We start from the raw sequence: 22,818 nt of genomic DNA on the forward strand, positions 1-22,818 counted from the left end.
AATTACTTAAAAATTAAAAATGTTGTACACGCTATATACAATTATTAACACAAAACACATGGAAATGTTTTTTAATGATAAAGTTGATGTTACACAATACAGTACAAATCTTGGTGTGTCAACATGTGGATGCCAGTTAATTAGTTAAATCTTGGACATACGTACCAATATGCAATATGCAATATGACCGTAACAACCAGGACACAACATCATCTAGCACCACGAGAAACCCTGTCTACAGTAGCAATCCTCGCATGGATGACAGAAACGTGTTAACAAGCAATGATTGTCCAATGTTTTCAGTTCTTTATCCTTCTAAAACATAGCAACACGACCTAAGCATAAATTAAATCGACACCAACATACTAGAATTATTGCTGAAAAACACTGTTATAAACATAAATTATTACCACACTAGCTCTTTTGTTATAGGATTTTTTTATATTTCAGCCGCAATTCATACATCAATTAATTATTCTCCATATCAAAATCAATGAAAAATACCTATGTTTATGCAGGCAACTAATTTTAAATTCAGCATTTATGTAATGATTGTGCATATTGAGACACAATTAAGAACTTCATTGAGGTATATTCCATTCTATTCCATTTTTGTTGTATTCGGTGTCTCGGTCAGCAAACAAATGAAAATTATGTTATGAAATGTTCTTGCGTATGGCGTCAATTGTTTCGACGCTGTTTTGAATCTGAATGTTAAATAAATGTAATGGCTTATGCTGACACACGTTAAATTCGACATAAACATACTTGAATCATTGCTTAAATAAAATGTTTTAAACATAAATCATTACCACACCTACTCTTTAGTTATAGAAAAAAAATTCTCCTTCAGTTCAAACATTAAATCAGTTTTTTACCTGATGTCTTAAATAAATGATAATTTATTATTTTTTGCTTTTTCATCGTCGAAAAAGAAATTTGAAATGTTTTAAACTGTTACCGGTGAATATCGAACTGTTGACCGGTCAACAGTTTGAACTGTTGCCCGCTGGAATAATGACGTCATTTCGTCGAAAAAATGACGTCATTTTACAGTTAAACAGTCAAAATCATTTATTTTATCGATTACTGTTGTGTGTAAATAAACATTTAGTTTGCTGTTATTTTAATGTTGGAAATTTGATCAGGTAATAAAACGCTTATTTCATGGATGCTTGGTGAACAGTCAAAACTGTTGTCCCTCGGTATCAGGGCTGACATTTGGAACTGTTGTCCTCGGCCTATCGGTCTCGGGCAACAGTACCAAAGTCATCCCTGATACCTTGGGAAACTTTATACAGAAAAATAAAATATGGTTTTGCTTCTGTAAACACAGTTTTTAAGTTCAGCATAAATATAATTATTGTGCATATTGATACACTTTTTAGAATTGTATAGTATAATTGTATTCCTTTACATTCAGTTTATGTTGCATACCATGTCTCGGACTGCAAAGAAATGAAAATTATGGTATAAAATGTTCTTGCCTATTGCGAAAATTGTATCGACGCTGGTTTGACACTGAATTTAATTTTAGAATAATAGCTTATGCTGATGCACGAAAATTATAATGAATGGGGCATAATTAACATATTTTAATGCATACAATATAATAATGACACTTCATAAATGGTCATCAGAAATAATCTGGCGAGGAATGAGTGTTACCATCAGGTAATAATATTACATACAGGACCTTACATAAAAACCATAGGCTTGGTCACCACTTCGAAACAGTGACATGAATTCCACTTGTGGTCTTATGTTAAATGACACTGTTTGGACAATTGTTTGGTGAACACTTGGATATTGAACAGACGTGCCAAAAGCCGCTTGAGCATTACGTTTCTTCGCAAGGCCAATTCTAATCCCTAAACACAGGTCGATGCACGATCTTATGGTCGAACTGAAATGCAATCCTGTCTTGTCTAAACATGTCAATCATGGTGATTTCAAAGCTAAATTGTATTTCCCTGTTTACCGACAACATGACCATAATATATCGACCATGTACAAAAAGCCCTGACTTGTATGGGGTGATATCATATGATGTAATACAAATAGTTCGATGTTAACGTTTCAGGAAATTTGTACGATATATACTCGTATGTCCATTATATTTCTCAACACACACGCAAATGTTTCACATATTGAATATAATTTCGTATAATATACAGGCAGTTTGCATTGGATACGCCATCACTAGTAAAAGAGAAACGTTCAACTAGTAAACGTTACTGAACAGGACGGTGCATTTCTGTGCAAATTACAGCTCAGTCTAAAAACACATACACTTGCCACTAAATCGCTCATTCTCTGCGAAGACTCTTTTTAAGTTATGACAAAAATTAAATCACGATTTAAAACCAACAACACAAAACAACGTTACAACATCTTTAAGTTGTCCTTGAATGCATTGAGCTTTTAAGAGTGCATACGTTCATCTCAAGGTTCGCCTCGGTAAAGGTGAAAACCCTCTAAAAATATGTACCACGGATGTCTTTAAAATCGAGTTTAATCAACCAAATATATCGCAAAAACCACAAAACCCGTTACCATCGACATCAATATGCTAGTCTATTGTGGAGAAATGCTCAACACCAACAAAATCATAAACATTTGTTATCCAACCGAAAGCGGATCTTTTAAATCAACGATTATATCAAAGGAAAAAAAAAGGTTACGCTGCAATATTTATTTTCCGACCGATGGTCAAATGATCTTGCCTGATGCTGGCATTTGAAAAAATTGTAGTGAACAACCAAAAGATATGCATATTTCTAGACGTTTTTCATTGCAAAAAATACGTTTTCTTGAATAATTGACCGGTTTGAAACTTGGATTAACACAATTATTCTTCAAGCAAACCATAACACGTAAGGTGTTATAATTTGCGCAAAAGGTACATTTTTATGATATGGTTTGTTTCTATTAATGTCAGAAAACATTGTATGTTGCACATGCCGATTTAAAAGCTTCTATCTGTTGCAACCCATGCGATTCGGAGGATCAGTAGCTGGGAGTTGGTTTATTGCAACAAGGGAAGTCCAACTTGTTGACGCTCTCAAATATTAATCTACTTTTTATATTGGTAAAATTTGGAGCGCCCACCGGTTGAAGGACCAAAACAATATTGGCTAGTTTTTCTTCTTTGTCTATATTGTTGCGCAAGGATTTTGTGCGCAACATTCAAGCCCCGATATCAGACACATACTATTAACGGATTGCAATAATATTTACATATCTGTGTAGATAATTCATTTCTCGATAATGTTCTGTAAAAATTATGTAATGACACTTTGAATTGTGCACGCATGTGCAATTTAAATCAAACAACTATTCAAATGTTCAATATCTCTTGAATCGCTCGTTGTGTAGATATAAATCAATAACACTTTCTCGATTTAAACCTGGTTTAAAGGTGAAGAATCAACGGCGTAAAATACAGTTTGCGTTCGTCTGTTGTGAGCGCAGAGCGTTATATTGTAAAGTGATGGTATTATACTTTTCTGGATTAATTTAGCATTGCTATTGTTTGTTTTTTTCTAAAGTGATAATGAAAAACTTAAGTTCTGAAATAATAGCATATTGTATTTGTATACGGTACATAAATAATAGTGATACAGATCGTACAGTATACCGCCCTACGTAACGTAGAAGTACATACAACAACACAGGCAGAGGTGTGAAAAAGACATTCATAAAAAATTGCTCAAACTAAGAAGAGAGAATAGAAACTGCACCATATCTGTTTTGAACATACGCTTATTAAATCGACAAAGATGAGCATACTAGATCTACAAAGGTAAAAGTCGTTGTTAAATAAAATTACGCGTACACGTTACACCGTAGTGCCTTCTTCTAATTGGTTCATATTTAAATCAGTTTCATGACACGGCGACAGGTCAGTGATAGTGTTGCGATTTAAGCAGAGGTTTAACGCAAGAATTTATACCTTTTTAACATCGATTCGACTATATTTGAGGTAAAAATGGACTTCTGAACTCAAAAACTGAATGAGATGGTAATGTTATTTTGCAATTTTACGCAAATTGTTAAAAATTTAAAATTTCTGGTGTCCAACACAATTTTGACTCTTCCCCGATACGACGATAAAGAATTTAGCCCATATAAAAAGTATGTCTAAATTATTTGCGCGTCTTATAAAGAATTTAGCCCATATAAAAATTATCTCTAATTTCTTTGCGCGTCTTATAAATAAGACTAGCAACAAGGGTATCGTTGTTCCCACAGGTGTCTCTTCTATGCATACATCCATGCTAATGAACTGTGTGTGATAGGAGGGCACTACTCTCTATATGGAGGCAACCGCGCCGGGAACTTTGTTAAGCATCTTTAGTTATTTTTAAATGATTGAATAGTATATCGAACTACTGGGGGTTTTAAGTGTTTTGGAAAATGTCTTAGCCTTCCATTTTATTGAAAATAAGTAATCGACTTAAATGCGAAATGGATTTATGTATTATTCCTTTTATACTGGCGTAGAGAATGTACATCAGATTAGTGCGCTTACGCATCCGTAAACAGACGACAGTGACGTACTAAAGAGTAGTGACGTCACAGTATGTATACCAATAGAAATGCATGTTAAGTTTCATGTTAGAACAAATAACAAGGGAAGCCAACATTGTTTTCAATATTTAAAGTATTGCGGTGCTTATCTCCCTTTGTTAAGTTCGAACATATATATCTTATTCTTCATACGTTCGGGTAAGTGATACTTTATCATTATAACGTTAAATAAAGATTCTGGTTAAGTAGTAACAAACTTGTTTTGTCACCGAATATCCGTTCTGTAAACCTATAGAGAGAACATTTATATTGTACTTATACACTAAAAACGCAATGGAGTTAGATATGTTTTATTTTTCTATGTTTTGGCTTGTGTAAGTGCTCTCGACATTCGCATCCCTCGTAAAGTTTTAAATATGTATTTATATCCTTAGACATGAAAGACGATAGGACTACATTTTGTCAACTTATGCGTTTAACGACAATAATGAATATTACTCGTTTTAATCAAGCGTAGTCACTTGCAACTTTTTTTACTTTGACGGTATTCTCCAAGCATAAGAAGTAACACTGTAATATTGCTAATAATGTTAAGTTTGTTGTCAAATAACTCACCGCCGGTAGTATGTATGGAATGAATTTAAATCAAAGACCCAATACTTATATACGACGTTTGTTAAATTAATATTCACACATGACAGTACAATGCTTATGAAATTAAGTTTAACAACATATACCTTTTGCGTTTATATAATTTCATTAAGTATAAGAATATATTGTGTTTGTGTTACATCATGTTGTATGAAACGGGAACTTTGTAACTATTTAAAGAGCATTTATACACTTTCATGTCATTATTAAATTTCCCGACATTGTTCAGAACTTATATCAGAACATTTTGCTCCGCAAAATAACCCACGCCTGATTTGCATCATTATATATAGCAAACACATTTACGACACATGAAACGCTCATTTTGGTTTATGTGACAAGAAATAACAACATTTTGTTTTTAATGATTATATTTATGTACATGTATATTTTTTCATTGCATGTCCTCGTTGAAGTTTCTGAAATTAGCAAGCAACATCTCTTTAAATAAGTCGTATTGAATATTGTCAGAAAAACACAGACACAAATAAAATTGTTAAAAAAATAGTCTCACAAAAAGTTTGTATTCTACATATTCAACAATTTCAAGGTTAAATATTCATTGCAATTGGTTGTAAACAAGTCGGTGTCAATTGGTACTGATACGTGCACATCGCGATCTTTCTACCGTTCAATCATTTTACGTATGAGGAAATACCGACATTATTGATGTACACATCTGACATGATATACGTGATATGTTAATGAAATGTTTTGATATACCAAATGAACTATTGCATTACCTAATAAATAATTTCTAACGACTTGCAAATAGTTGTATAGATTTTATTTCATTAGCAAAAATATTTTAAATATCAAGCTAGAAAAAAACCTTTATTCTGCATCATCTGTTGTTGAATACAAACTCTATTTCGCCTGAATATGTATTAACTCTATAAGCATCACTACTACTTTTTTATTACCAAATCGTCGCCCCAGGATACGTATTAACTTCATACACACCAGTTCTTCAATTCGTTGTCCGCCGATTTAGTCAAGGCTCACTATGGGTGTGATTGTGGAAGCAAATCAGGGGAGAACATTCCCTTACAAACATTAAAAACCTTTCATTTTTAAAAGATCTAGCAAAATAAAGTTTAAAAATATTTGTGAAACAGTTCTGACATTTAAAGATAGAAAATCAGCTTAAACGGAAAATTTCATCCCGTATTTTACATTCTTACATCAATATTTAACAACAATTATCTTTTTTAGCTTAAACAAACTTATCAACATCGACAACAATACAATATAATATGGTTGACACTTACGCGAGATCTCGCTGCCCCTAGCCGATCTCGCGTTCGCTCGAAAATGTTCGGATATCGTCGCGGGAAATTCGCATAGACTTTATTGCCTCACAAAAATAAAACCGAGCATTCAATCTATGTCACGCGACAACATCTAGCGTTGCAATTTCGGCTATATCTATAAGAAACATTAATCTTTTAAATATTTACAAAGTATTCGTCGATTTCGAGCATTTATGGGGCTTTAAAGTGAGTTACTTCAGAATTACCCAACCGGAGCGTTATACGTTGTGTTGGATTTATTTATAAGGCTCTGCAATAACCAATCACGGTTTGACTAAATGTATTGAAATTATGTTGGATTTCTTTGATTTTTGAGCTTAGCTGTCATGCAAACCAATAAGTCCTTGTTGTGTTTTTACCATGCGCATGTGTACAGGAAGCGGAAACCGACGACGACTTGATCATATTTTGAGGTTAGACGAGCTCGAAATAAGATTCCACATTGCTTATTACCCGTTTCTAGACAATTGTAAGCATATGCTGAACGTTGAGATGTACATTAAACATTTACATCAAATCCGTTTACTACAACTGCTTGTCTGTACAGATAAAAAACGAAGATGAATAAGATAATTACATAAACATGAAGAATTAAATGATTTTGATCGATGAATCTGCATTTTTCGGTTAAAGCAAGACTTTAAAGTAAATCCATTCTGTAGCAGTGGTACATCATTTATAACTAAAGCATTTAAAAAATCTAATAATCCTCCATAACCAGCTAATAGGCTTATAGTCCATAATTGTGGTTAGCGCTATGCTATATCTTAATGACCAATTATGTGACAAATCCTTTATGTATGAACATAAGGCGGACGCTCGTGCATACAAAACTGAAGGCGTTATCCGAGGGGCGCACGTTTCCGGCCAGACTGCAACACCTGTGTCTGTAGCGATGCAACACCTGTGTCTGTAGCAATGCAAAACCTGTGTCTGTAGCAATGCAACACCTGTGTCTATAGCAACGCAACACCTGTGTATGTAGCAACGCAACACCTGTGTCTGTAGCAATGCAACACCTGTGTCTGTAGCAATGCAACACCTGTGAATGTAGCAAAGTATTCGTCGATTTCGAGCATTAATGGGGCTTAAAAGTGAGTTACTTTTGAATTACCCAACCGGAGCGTTATATGTTGTGTTAAATTTATCCGATCTCGCGTTCGCTCGAAAATGTTCGGATATCGTCGCGGGAAATTCGCATAGACTTTATTGCCTCACAAAAATAAAACCGAGCATTCAATCTATGTCACGCGACAACATCTAGCGTTGCAATTTCGGCTATATCTATAAGAAACATTAATCTTTTAAATATTTACAAAGTATTCGTCGATTTCGAGCATTTATGGGGCTTTAAAGTGAGTTACTTCAGAATTACCCAACCGGAGCGTTATACGTTGTGTTAAATTTATTTATAAGGCTCTGCAATAACCAATCACGGTTTGACTAAATGTATTGAAATTATCTTGGATTTCTTTGATTTTTAGTTTAAACATATTTTATTCAAACGAGAATGCATATGCATATATACGAAACATAAAACAATTGTTTACAAACAAGTTTGATTTGGATAAGAACGGAAGACTACGTCTTATAGAGTTCTTCTCCATAAAGGTTATTTTAGTTGCATGTTTTAAGCGAACATAATTAGTTAACTAATAAGTCGAATAAAAATGGGATAAGTGCAATAAGAAGAGAAAATAGCTGAGTAGATAAAGAGAAGACTTAATTAGAGAAAGTGAGTTATAGAGACGTTCTGAGGCAAAACTATGTTTCAAATCGTTTGCTACAGATAATATATGTGTGTACTGCATCAGCAATTTTGGTATAAGTTTAATAGTCCAGAATGCTATCTCCATATAAGATCGTTTGGACAGTGGGGACGGAGTACATTGACATGGTGTACAGGAGTCCTGCACGGATATTAATATAGAGCTGACACTCAAGGAAATAGTGAGAAGGTGACTCCCTTAGTCCGCATCGGCATAGAGGTGATGCGACTACATTACGCATGAAGAGATGTTCATTAAGCGCAAAACAATTGATTCTAATACGTGTGTGTAAAATTTGAGGACGCCTCTCTCCATAAGAAAACAATGGGTTTGAATAGGTCGATAACTATTGATTTGTTTTTTTTAAAAGAATGAATTGAGTCCGCATTTCTTAATTCTTCTGGAAGACGATTCCAATCGGTTAATGCAGATGGTAGAAATGAATTTGAGTGAGATGCAGTTCGGGCATAAATGGATTGTAGATGTGATGCATTTCTAAGCGAGTATTGGCTGGATGCTCCGACTGTGTTAGGTAGGAGTGACTGTAAGTAGTAAGGTGCTTCTTTAAAATTCATTTTGTACATTAATATTAACTTGTGTTTACGTCGTCTTTGACTTAGACTTTCCCAACCTATCTCATTATAAAGATATTCTAGAGAGACTAATCGAGTACAACCTGATGTAATGCGAGCTGCCTCTATTTGAATTTTCTCTAATTCTTCTTTTTTATATTGGGTACAGTTGTCAAAAATGACATTTGAATACTCGAGTATTTGTCGTATGAATGCAAAATATATAGTTTCGAGAGATTTTCTATCAAGCATTGATTTTAGACGTCGCATTATATTAATCCGCTCCCAAGCTTTCTCTTTAATAAAAGTAATGTGTTCATGCCAAGTACAGTCATTTGCCAAATATACTCCTAAGTGTTTGTGAATATTTTCCAGAGGTATATCAACGCCACCCATTGAGAGTGGAGGGTGGTGCGGTTTATTTGTTTTACGAGATATAACCATTGATTCTGATTTTGAGGGATTGAAGTGTACGAGCCATTGATCAGCCCATCGTGAAATTTTATCTATATCAGATTGCAAAACAGTTGCAGTTTCATTGGGTGAGTTCAAAACCATAAATAGGCTTGTGTCATTGGCAAAAAGATTTATGTTGGCTTTTATGTCAGCTACTATGTCATTTATGTAAACAAGACAGAGAAGAGGGCCTAATATAGACCCCTGGGGAACACTAGCGATGATTTCTACAAGAGGTGATTCTGCGCCAGGTAGAATTACTTTTTGTTTACTGTTAGCAAGATAATTTGAAAGAAATGCTAATAAATCTCCCCGAATACCTGCTGCTTTAAGTTTGTACAAAAGAACATCATGCCACACTTTGTCAAAGGCTTTACTAATATAAAAAAAGTCTACTCTGACTTTTAGACCATTATCAAGAGCTTTACAAAATGTATCATAAATAAAGGTTAACTGATTAACTGTCGAGTCACCAGGCATAAAGCCAGATTGAGACTGTGTGAAGAATGAGTTAAGACGGTGGAAATTAAAAATATGTTTGTGAATTATTCGTTCAAGTACCTTTTCGACAGTATTAGATATAAGATATAGGACGATAATTAGAAACAAGAGCTGGATCACCCTTTTTGAATACAGGACACACATTTGCAATTTCCAACATGAAGGCATTTTACGAGCAGAGAGACAGGATTTAAACAGTTCACATAGAGGAGAGCTAAGTTGAGACATTGCCTCCCTGAGGATACGATTGTCGATTCCATCAGGTCCGGAAGCTTTCCTTACCTTTAGACATTTAATTACATCTATGACTTCTTCTTGAGTGATATCAATTGAATTTAAAATGTTATTGTTGGCGGTATGATGAGTTGGAAGATCATGATTTGTTACATCGATTGAGGATTGATTTGCAAAATATTTATTAATGATTTCAGCTTTGCATGTGTCATTTGTCTCAAATTTGTCTGAGTGTTCATTGTATAGGGATGGAATCGATTTATTTGTGATTGTAGACATGAAAGTCAGCAATGTTTCCCCCAGTCCTTAGCACAGAGCTCAGACGACTTAAGTTTATGTTCAATGTTCTTGAAGTATTCCAATTTAGAATTTCGTAAAAGTAAAATAACTTCATTTCTAGCACGACGAAAATTTGACCAGTGCAGTTCGGTGTTAACTTTTTGAGCTTTTCGATATAATCTTTTTCGATGTCGAATTTTTCTCTTAATTTGATTATTCATCCATGGTAAATCACGTGGACGTACGCATATGGTTTTGTTTGGAATGCACGACTTTGCTGTTTGTAAAAAAAGGCATAAGTTATATTTTCAGCATATTTATCAATATCATCACATTTCAAAAGATGCCACTGTGTTTCAGTAAAAAGGAGTCGTAACTTGTCATAATCACCAATGTCATAACGCAAAATATGCCGGTAGTAAGATTTTACTAATGGTCTTTTAAATTTCAAAATTCCAAAAATGGAACAATGATACCGAATATTTTGGTCAAGCAAAGGTTCTCCAATTCCAGAGAATATTACATTGCTCTGGTCACTTGCAAAAATTAAATCAATAATTGAAGATGTTTGCTCTGAGTGGTGAGTGGGTTCGTGTATTAGTTGTGTGAGACTAAATCGTTGACAAAGGTTGCCTATTTTTGTTGATGATGCTGGTGAAAGGAGATTCAAGTTAAAGTCTCCTGTAATAATAACATCATTTATACATGAATCGCATGCTAACCCAAAAGGATCTTCAAATGCTTTCGTAAACGCTGAATCTGCAGTTGGTGGCATGTAAGAATTGATTTATTTTTGTTAAGAGTAATTTCGATCCATATACATTCAAATGATTAAATTCAAGATCGCTTCTTCTTTTAAACGCAATATTTTCATTTACAAATATTATAACACTACCATGTGGATCAAGGGGACGGTCTTTGCGGATTGGCAGATGGAAACCATTGAACATAAGATCACTAGATAATATGGAATCATTTAACCAGGTTTCAGTAAACGCAATATTGCCAAACTTTTGTAGACCTGTGCTAAGAATGTCTAATTTATGCACCAGGCTTTGAACATGTACAAAAGATAAGTGATTAGTCGCTGAAGTATTATAAGTGGGTGAGGAACTATTTGTATCAGTTTGTAACGATGATTCAGCAATTTAGGGTCCTGGGTTTGGATGGATATCACCTTACTGTAACAAAATACAAGCTAACCAAAGGAGTGTTCCAACAAACTCGAAGCAAGATAGGAGCTTTTTTAGAAGTTGTATATCATCATATATATGCGTTCCTAAAAGAATATGTTTTCGCGGATGTTCGACAGTATTTGATAAATTAATCGAATTATATACGCTAGTGCGCAAAGTAATCAAGCTTAGTGCATCTGACTATAATTGGAAGATATATAATAAGTGAAGCAGTAATGAGAATCGTACTGGCGTTTTGTATATAATCATGACAGCGTTTCCAAATATGCGTTTACTTTTTGACATTATGAATCGTTCCAAGAAGGACGAGATAAGACTGAAACGCTGACATAATTCGTCTAATACAATAACGCGTAAAGACATATAATGACATTTCTACTGTTTGATTGCAACAGAACAGGCAAAGAGGAAATGATAGATCATAAAGGAGAGAGGAAAAGAGAGCAGGAGAACGGCATATGGAAAAGCAAAATGTTATGTTTGAAGAAAACATATCTTCAGCTAAAAGTAGTACTGGGAGTATTTTAAATATAAACACTTTAAATTAGCTAAAGTAAGTAAACTTTTACTTCGACAGTAATCTGATTGGACAATAATCTATTTTTTTATGTGACAGTTGCACTGGTACGATCACTTTAAAAGATTATTTTAGGTGAGCAAAACGTGGTTAAGCGAGTGTGATGATAATAGGTAACTTCACGTTGTGATGTTATCTACTTTTAAATTTCAAAAATAAATATAGATACATTGATGAGCAATATACGTGTACATATAAAAAAAGGAGTTTTAAAATATAGGAATAACATAATTATCTATGTGTTTATTTAACAAGTATCAAATTGCAAACTTTTGATTGATAACCATCATAACACAATATAATCAAATGACCATCGACTTGTACACTAGTTCATATACATGCATACACACACATACATAAAAACACATGCATACGTACGAAAAATATATGTATACATAGATACACATGCATACACATACACACACATATACATATATAACAATTTACAGATACATTGAATTTTAATATAGGAGAAACAAACAAACAAAGATTGTATTAAATGCACAGTAAATTGCCAGTTCTTTTATAATTAAGTTTAATGATAATATTTCATCAAAAGCTTACGACTACCACGCTAAATACATTTTCTGTACACAATTTGTTAAGCATCAATGTATGTATATATACAAACATACACACATACACATATACATATATAGGAATTTATAGAAACCTTGAATGTTGAATATAGAAAAGACGAACAAACTAAGCTTGTATTCGATTCTCAGTAAGTTGCCAGTAATTAAATGATAAATTTATATGATAATATTTCATCAATAGATAACGAATACCACGCTAAATACCACGCTAAATAAATGTTCTGTATGCTGTACACAATCTAGCATGCATCAATGTAAGAGTCTATGCAATCATAGGCTTTTAAGACGCATTGCTGCCTTATTTTTTACCGAATAGTTATATGTACAGCGTTCTTTTACAATAGTATGAACACTTATATGTAACCCTAAGGTACGAAAACAAAACATTAGAGTGACAAAGTGTACACAAAAGGAAGGCCATCAGTTTTGATTTTTGAGCTTAGCTGTCATGCATACCAATAAGTCCTTGTCGTGTTTTTACCATGTGCATGCGTACAGGAAGCGGAAACCGACGACGACTTGATCATATTTTGAGGTTAGACGAGCTCGAAATAAGATTCCACATTGCGTATTACCCGTTTCTAGACAATTGTAAGCATATGCTGAACGTTGAGATGTACATTAAACATAAACATCAAATCCGTTTACTACAACTGCTTATCTGTACAGATAAAAAACGAAGATGATCAAGATAATGCCATAAACATGAAAAATTAAATGATTTTGATCGATGAATCTGCATTTTTCGGTTAAAGCAAGACTTTAAAGTAAATCCATTCTGCAGCAGTGGTACATCATTTATAACTAAAGCATTTTAAAAATCTAATAATCCTCCATCACCAGCTAATAGGCTTATAGTCCATAATTGTGTAGCGCTATGCTCTATCTCAATGACCAATTATGTGACAAATCCTTTATGTATGAACATAAGGCGGACGCTCGTGCATACAAAACTGAAGGCGCTACCCGAGGGGCGCACGTTTCCGGCCAGACTGCAACACCTGTGTCTGTAGCGATGCAACAACTGTGTCTGTAGCAATGCAAAACCTGTGTCTGTAGCAATGCAACACCTGTGTCTATATCAACGCAACACCTGTGTCTGTAGCAACGCAATAACCGTGTCTGTAGCAATGCAACACCTTTGTCTGTAGCAATGCAACACATGTGCCTGTAGCAGCAACACCTGTGTCTGTAGCAATGAAACACCTGTGTCTGTAGCAACGCAACACCTGTGTCTGTAGCAATGAAACGCCTGTGTCTCTAGCAACGAGACACCTGTGTCTATAGCAATGAACACCTGTGTCTGTAGCAATGCAACACCTGCGTCGGTAGCAACGCAACACATGTGCCTGTAGCAATGCAGCACCTGTGTCTGTAGTAACCCTACACCTGTGTCTGTAGCAATGAAAAATCTGTTTCTGTAGCAATGCAATCCCTGTGTCTGTAGCAATGAAACACCCGTGTCTGTAGCAATGCAACACATGTGACTTTAGCAATGCAACACCTGCGTCTGTAGCAATGAAACACCTGTGTCTGTAGTAATGCAACACCTGTGTCTGTAGCAACGTATCGGCCAAGTGTACTCTTCGAACATGCTCGCGTTAGTCGGTCATTTTTATACAGAAAAATAAACGATAATGGAACGAAATTAACATTGCAACGTTCATCAGCATTACATAGCAGACAAAAGTGATATTGTCATTTTTATTATCTATATGCCGCTTTTAAACACGCCCGCGTTAGTCGCTCATGTGTGTCAATACTTATGAATTTATTACTTTTTGCTATTTTTGGAAACATCAAGAATTAGCTCAACGGTTGCCAAAGTCAATGTTTTTATACGGAAAAGTTAAATAAAAGCATCACAATTCTAACTGATTTGTGTATAGACGAATATTTCATGTATTTAGTAAACTACAAAACAAAGCATCCCAGTTATGTGCCGATCACTGTTTCAAATAAGATAACGTTTCATTTTAAACAAAATAGCTGTTTTTTTATTGCAAAGTAGCAACTATTGGTAGTTCGATTGTCCCAAAGTATCATACATTTAAAAACAACCACACCTACGTGCACATATACAACTTACCCGGTAAGTGGAAAACAGTTTAACCACAAATTCTTACAAATTAACCAATTTATTATTTCACAGAAAGGGGCAGTAATTGCCCGTGTATTTACCGCGACCGAATTACCTCAATTGCCTGGAGTTTAGGTGCATAGTGTAATACGTGTGCGTAACAATGGAGTTGTCAGCTACACGAAGCGCAAATACCCATGTTATTTTCTTGTTAAGCGTCGCTGAGTGAAAACTCGGCAAAATGCATGTGCAAATAGTGTTGACACAGATTAGCTAATTAAGACTACACAGGATTATTAGGGACGACACCTCCCGCTTTCAATTAATGCTTCGTTTTGTTTAAAGGAAGTTTTTCAAGAAAATTCAGTCTAGGCATAAAGTGTCCATGGATTATACCAATGGGATGCATTACAGACAGTACTGCGTTGTTATAGTTTCATTATAAACTGCCGAACCACTATCAGCAATAATAATCTTTGGCATCGTTATAATAACGATCGTTGTGTAATATATCTTATATATCACATTTTCACATTTGAAAACATTCTAAATTCAAAATAAGTAACAAACAGAAGATATTTGCAAATGCCCTCAATCAAAACAAAGATTAATGAAATATTCTGTTTGAAAAACAAGAATTGCGTAATGAATTTCTGAGATCAATTTGAAAATATTCGCATGGTAGAACGATCACAAGCTGATAGACACTTGTTTATTACTATCGTTATTTATCGCTTATAATAAATATGTCCAACTTTTTATAATTACCTCTCCCACGAATATGCTTATTTTGAGAAACATAGAAGTTCACGGAAGCGATATATCAAAGATTTCGTAATATGGCCAATCATTTGTCTATATAAAGATATTTATTTCTATAATAAATTTTATATAACTGATATTGGTTGAACCAGTCAACGACCGTTTGCTTGGTAACACATTTGCTTAAGGCAATGTCTTGCATACATTTATGTACGGTTTTACTCATGGAACAGAGCCGTTATAAGTACCCGCTTTCTCTAAATGATTAAGTTAAATGCTATTTGTTATGCACCTATTTTTGATAATCTAAAAGCATCATTTGTACTGTTGGCTTTGTTGAAGACATGATTAATGAAAGAACACAATAAGTACTTCTAAAAACTGAAGTATGGATTGCGCGCGATCAGTCAGTTTCTAGCAAACATCTTCTTATAGTAAAAATGTTAAATACGATGATTTTGGGATATATGAATTGTCTTTATTTAATGTTCATTCGCACATTAATCATTTACTAAACAAACAGTTTCGTAAGCGCTATTTATAAATAATTTATTAACAGATTTAACAAAATACCTTTACGGCTACGATTAGTATTTGCTTTTGACAGAGCGTCGCTGAGCCTACACAATTAGCGCGTGTTTAATACACAGTGACAGAGCGTCGCTGAGCCTACACAATTAGCGCGTGTTTAACACACAGTGACAGAGCGTCGCTGAGCCTACACAATTAGCGCGTGTTTAACACACAGTGACAGAGCGTCGCTGAGCCTACACAATTAGCGCGTGTTTAACACACAGGGACGTATACAAACATTTTTTTAGGTCCCTGTTATAAATCATCTGAACTATATAGATTACACAAATGAAAGAGTTTATTTGCGTATTAAGCATATTAAGCTTATCGTCAAAAACAATCAAGCAATAATTCCAAGATAAATACACGTGTCAAAGTAACAACAACACAAAACAGACAAAACGTGATTGTAAACACATACAATTCAATGTTTACGCATGTTTTACAAATTGTGTTCAGAATGTAGGTAATATGAAAAGTATCGTTATGATTTGAGAAAATTAAGTGATTTTTAAAAATCCGGTATCGATTATAAAAAAAATATGCACTTTCTATTATCACAAAAATTGTATTTTGTTAAAAAGAAGATATTCCCCTCATAAATCTATATAGTATCGACCCTAAGCGTAAATGCTACAACACGGTTATTAGCTAGACGTATCAGAAAAGCTTTTCCGTTCGCATTAAATAAATGTAAAAATGTAAACATACTTTGTAAACATCATATTACAAATAGGCCGTAAAACTGTACCGCTCGAACAGGCGAAGGAATCTGTGTTCAGCGGTGCGTGTTTGACCGGAAGTGCATTTGCACTTAAACGATGCTGCAGTAATATACATTTTTCGCTGCATATCGGTATTGACTCAGTTGTAACTAAGCTTAAAGGGACCTTTTCGTAGATTTACTTTTTTAAGTTGTCATATGAGTTTTCCACCAATATTGTTATTATTTTAAATAGTTTTGATTGAAAATTATAACACTGATTTATTTTAATGAGCCATGCTTTGTGCAAACGGGGTTAATTGCATGTACGTAATGTGTCGTCCCAGATTAGCCTATACAGTCCGCACAGGCTTATCAGGGACGACGCTTTCCGCCGAAACTTGATTTTTGCTGAGAAGAGACTTTTGAAACGAAACATATAATTAAAGCGGAAAGTTTCGTCCCCGATTAGCCTGTGCTTACTGCGACACTTGACCTACATGCATTTAACCCTTTTTTCACAGAGCATGGCCTAAATGTACCTGTTCGAAGCCGGGACCTTAAACGCAAATGCAAGCGCGCTGCACCTACAAAGACTGAAATTTCGATGGTAGAAAGAACGTAATGTAGATTAACCCATTTATGCCTAGTGGACTCTATCATCCTTCTAAATTGGATCAATTTATTTTCAAAATTAGGGATGTCTGGTATATGTATTTCTATATTTATATTTAAGCAAACAACGCAGACCCTGATGAGACGCCGCATCATGCGGCGTCTCATCTGGGTCTTCTCTGTTTTCCAAGGCCTTTTTTTTCTAAATTGGTTAAATGCGTTGTTGCTTAAATGTCAATGACAGGCGTTACACGCGCTTTATTATTGTCTAATTACTATTGATGATTATCATTAAATGAACATAAATTTAAATAATTAATCTGTGTCAGGGGTGTTATTTTGATTCTTTCAATAACATGAATACATTATTGATGATCAATGACATTTCTGTTTTATCAATTTGACAAACTGTCAAAATGTCCCGTTAATGCCTAGGTTAACTGATTAATAAACTTATCGTACCTTAACCTTGAATTAAACAGCAAACACGTGTCAGTAACATTTTTCATATCGTCATTTGATTTTTTGTCGTGTTGAACCAATCACCAAGCCTCGTTTTCTAAGCCATGTTTAATACAATTATCTTCATTTAACATACGATATAGTTCTTGACAATTGTCATCTATGATCAGCTTGTGTGGCCCAAACAGACTCTTCAGGGGCGCTTTCTGAATTTATGCATTGTTTCGTGTTCCTGAAAAAGAGATACAAATATTGAAGAAACGCCGATTGAAATCCAAAATCGTGATACATCGGCTATCTCCGGACTCCTCCGTTAGATGTAATCCAGAGTGGTGAAGTCCCAGACATGCGGTTACACACAAGTAGGGCTGAGAGGGCAGTGGCAGTTGACAGCTGGGTGCGGCCCCTCAACTAATATCCGGTGATTAACCTTAATAAGGGACATCCAAATTATGTACAAGCATAGAAGAAGCATAATTATATGAATTATTGTATAAAAGCATATATCTTAATTATTAATTTATTATGACCGTACGTGTAGACCCTAATTTAATTCTCACTTCCAATTAAGATCTCGTCCCGGATCAGGTGGTCATGCTTATGATTCGTAAATACAGGCTATTCCGCATTCCATATGCGTGTTACATATGCTAATTGTTTTTACGTGGACAGATTCAGTGCAATCGCCGTTTGATAACGTCGCACGAGGCTGGTGAACGAAGAGCACTAATAACTCGTATAACGTCAACCAGAAGACAACCAAAACATCGTATAGGCAACAGAGACGGAAGTAATGCACAGCAAAAATAGCACCTGACGCAGCGATATGTACATTATTGACAATAAACGTCGCTTGAGTACCATAAACTCACAATTTAGTCCTAATGCGACATTATCGCCATATCTGGTATTATATCTGACACGCTAGAAATCGACAGCGATCATACTACTAAGAAAACGATGTCGAATAAATGTTTGCGAACGCCAATGTTTTTGTTAATTATGTATAAATTAGTCAAGGGTTGACACATTGATTGACGCAAATATAATTAAGAAATAATGTAAACTGTGTCAGGTCTGAAACAAGTCATTAGCGCGGATTATTTGCCCAATACAACGAATTTTAATCGCGCGTGTTACGTTGTTTTCACGTGTCTTAACACTTCGGAATTATGTGATTATGAGAACTGCACCATGGGGATACAGAAATTCATTAATATTTAAATCAACATTTCTCGGAGACTTAACGCTTCATTTGCATCAAATATTTAAAAGAAACGGTGAGTATTTTGAAATTATTACGTTACAAGTTCTTATATTACCTGATACTCGACTCGTATTATGTACGCATGGCATCAAACACCAAAATGGCGGAAGTGATGGTTAATTCCCATAAAGGCATTTAACAAAACTGCATTTAAAAAAAATGACAACACCATAAAAAGCAATTAAAAATTGCAAGAAATTAACAAACATGAATTAGGTCGCGTATGTTCAATGGGGCACCGGTTTAAGTTCAAATCAAGGAGACGCAAATGAATTGCATTTCCAGACATGAAAATCCAGTTGTAATTTCGAATAAATTCCACTTATACGATATTTTGTTTGTTTCACAGAAATATTTTTATCACTCTGTAAGAGACCGTTTTAGTGAACAACATTTTATCAATGAAAGTTTTAAACTTTAAAGACGAATGCTTTGTTAACTCATTTAGTTTAATATATCGATGATATTTGTTCATGTCAGTGTATGCGCCACTCGTGAAAATATATTTTATATGATCTCTCGTGAAATAACAAATTATCTTACACTGACATGAACACATTTTCTGTTTCTTGTATGCATCTTTTTTCAAGAAAAAAATTAACAGGTGTTTCCCTTTCGCTGAAAAGTTACCCTTACGTTGCGTGCCTCAATACATTTCAATACACAAAATGACGTAATTATACCAGCGAAATTATCCGGTTAAACTCTTTTACAATGTAAATAAACGGTTGGATTCGATGGAATATCGTTTTCAATTCACTCGTGATCATATAAAGATATATAAATCTTGAAGAAAATCTTGATTTTGTAATCTAAATATAGAAAAAGTAGTTCCGAATTTTTTTTATTTTCACCGGTGAAAATAACAGATTATTTATTTTCACTGCTGTCATTTCACTGCCGAAATGTCATATTTTATCATAAGGTATAAAATAAACATTACTATTTTAATAAGCCTATCAATGCACTAAATTTATTCCAATCTTTATTACTTGAAAAGACTTGCTGCTGATGGCTAAGAGTAAAACCGATGGATACATTTTGCAATTATTATCTGGAACTATCTGGTTTCTGATTTCAGATGGTGTCCAAAAACTGTGTCCTTATTGCCACGTTCTTAGTTTTGGTTTTGCACTCAACATTGTTATTGGGCCAGGGAACTATTGGTGGTAAGATTTGTCTAGTATAGCATATTTAAAATGAAGTTGAATTCGCACTTTATGATCCTCATTCTGTAGAAGCCTGTGCGTAAACTTTCGTCCCAGATTGCTTGTCCGTGCAGTCCGCACACGCTTAACAGGGTTGACAGATTTCGCTGGTATGTTATATTTTGTTTAAAGGAAGTTTCTTCTTAGTGAAAATGCAGTTTAGTCGGAAAGTGTAATCCGAAATAAGCCGATGAGGACTGCACAGGCTAATCGGGTAGATCACTTTACGCATCTGCATTTAGCCCACTTTTCGCATAACGAGGGTCATGTATCGACCCTGACAATAGTTAAGTTCTAAAAATGGTTCAGACACATCGATGACTTGAACGTAAAATAGCAGACGCATACTACGTACAATGCTGAATAGATTTATACAGAATGCAAATGGGCCGTGCTCTGGGAAAAAAGGGTTAAATGCATGGGCGTAAAGTATCGTCCCAGATTAGCCTGTGCAGTAAACATACATAATAAGATAATATGATATATTTCGTTTCAAGAAAGTATCTTCTATGCAAAAATCAAGTTTAGGAGAAAAGTGTCGTCCTTGATTAGCCTTTGCGGACTGCACAGGCTAATCTGAGACGACACGTTACGCACAGCCATTAAACCCCCTTTTCACAGAGCACGGCCCAAATGAATTTTGCTATTAGCGAGAAGTGTTACGGACCGTTATTGCTCTGTGTGGTGAACCACTGTGTCGAATTTAAAACCGATTTGTGAAATATAATTGACACATTAAATACTGCATGAATAAGCTTATTCACAAGTACGTGAGTATTTTATAGCGCGCATTTAAGCACGGATGTTGTCAATAGAAATTTCCATTGTTTCTTTTTAAGTTCTTAAGAAACATGCATCCTCGCTTAATATTATTAAATCATAACACTTGATTTCATGTTGGGTCTATATAATTTAAATTAAATAGTTTTAAAATACTCTAATAGGACTCCACATATTGTAGTGTCGCTTTTTTATTCGTTAAATAAACAAAATGCCAAGTTTAAACGTATTTACAGTCCCGCACAGGCTCATTTGGACGCCACTTTCCGATTTATGGAATTTATTGTCTTAAAGAAGTCACTTCTAAATGAAAATCAAATCTAGGCGAAACGAGTCGTTTCTGATTAGTCTGTGCGGAAAGTGTCTTCCCTGATAAGCCAGTGCGGAAAGTGTGTTCCCTGGGGACGCACGTCAATTAAACCCAGTTTTCGCAGAACGCGCCTCATTTTTAAACACGTCTCTGTAATACCGTTTTAAGATGCCAAAGGCTGTGTTGTCCGGGGCTACGTTTTCCGAACCGGGGCCAGATTCAGACTGGGCTGTAACACGTGCGCGTGCACGGAGGGCGTGGTCGCATGCACCTTACGAGCATGCGCACAAAGTAAGCGGTCTTCATGTTCGAAGTAGTTCATACACGAATTATTTAGCAAATACTATTATTATTACGATAATAATAATAATAATAATAATAATGCGCTAATGCTATTCATGAATGCGTAAAAGCATGTATATGAAAATCGAATGGTATTATTTAAATGGGAAACATAATAACATTTATATTTGGAAAAACGTGCTTCAAAACTGAACAAAATTCGAGTACAGCTGCATTGCTACGGTAAACTTTCAATTTTAGGAGCCGCAACAACAGTGTGCAGACGTGACGGACGAGGATACGTTTTAGGTATTCAATGAGTCGCGTTCTGAGAAAACTGAGCATAATGCATGTGCGTAAAGTGTTCTCCCAGATTAGCCTGTGCAGTCCGCGCAGGCTAATCAGGGACGACACTTTCCGCCTTAACTTGATTTTCGGTAAGGAGGGACTTCATTAAAACTAAAAATACCATAGAAGCGAAAAGAGTCGTCCACGATTAACCTGTGCGGACTGCACAGGCTAATCTGGGAGAACTCATTACGCACATGCATTTAGCCCAGTTTTCTCAGAACGCGGTTCAATAGTTTTAAATACGTTTGTCATAAGTGAAACTCTGATATCCCCAATGCATCAAACACCAATGCTTTACATCGTCTATTCTAATGTTTTGACCTCAGCTTTAAACATTTGTATATGAGCCTTTCTCTCGGAAAACTGGGCTTAATAGATGTACGGTAAATGTTGTCCCAGATTAGCCTGTGCAGGCCGCAAAACAAATAATGAACGACACTTTACGCTTGTATTGTATTTAACGTTTAAAGAAAGTTTCTTCTTTGCGTAAATCCAGTTTAGGCGGAATGTTGCGTCATTGATTAGCGTGTGCGGACTGCACAGTCTAATCTGGAACGACACTTTACGCACATAAATTAAGCCCTGTTTTCTCAGAGCGAGGCTCATATCCATATGTTCCGATATAAGTACATCCACACAGCTATCACAAACTTTCCAAACGCTGCACTCATTTGAGCGAAGGACGGACCGAGAAAATCAGTATAAAATACCGTCAACAGAGACTTTTGTGTTCATCCTTGTGAAC

General features: G+C 35.0%; 1 protein-coding gene across 2 annotated transcripts in view; it reads right to left on the bottom strand.

Moving 5' to 3' along the window:
• LOC127860712 (uncharacterized) overlaps positions 1-22,818 on the bottom strand; it is a 372,542-nt gene that overhangs the window by 91,385 nt on the left and 258,339 nt on the right. The gene's annotated exons all lie outside the window — the stretch shown is intronic.

The sequence above is a fragment of the Dreissena polymorpha genome, chromosome 15 (assembly GCF_020536995.1).
Source record: "Dreissena polymorpha isolate Duluth1 chromosome 15, UMN_Dpol_1.0, whole genome shotgun sequence".
Taxonomy (NCBI): Eukaryota; Metazoa; Mollusca; class Bivalvia; order Myida; family Dreissenidae; genus Dreissena; species Dreissena polymorpha.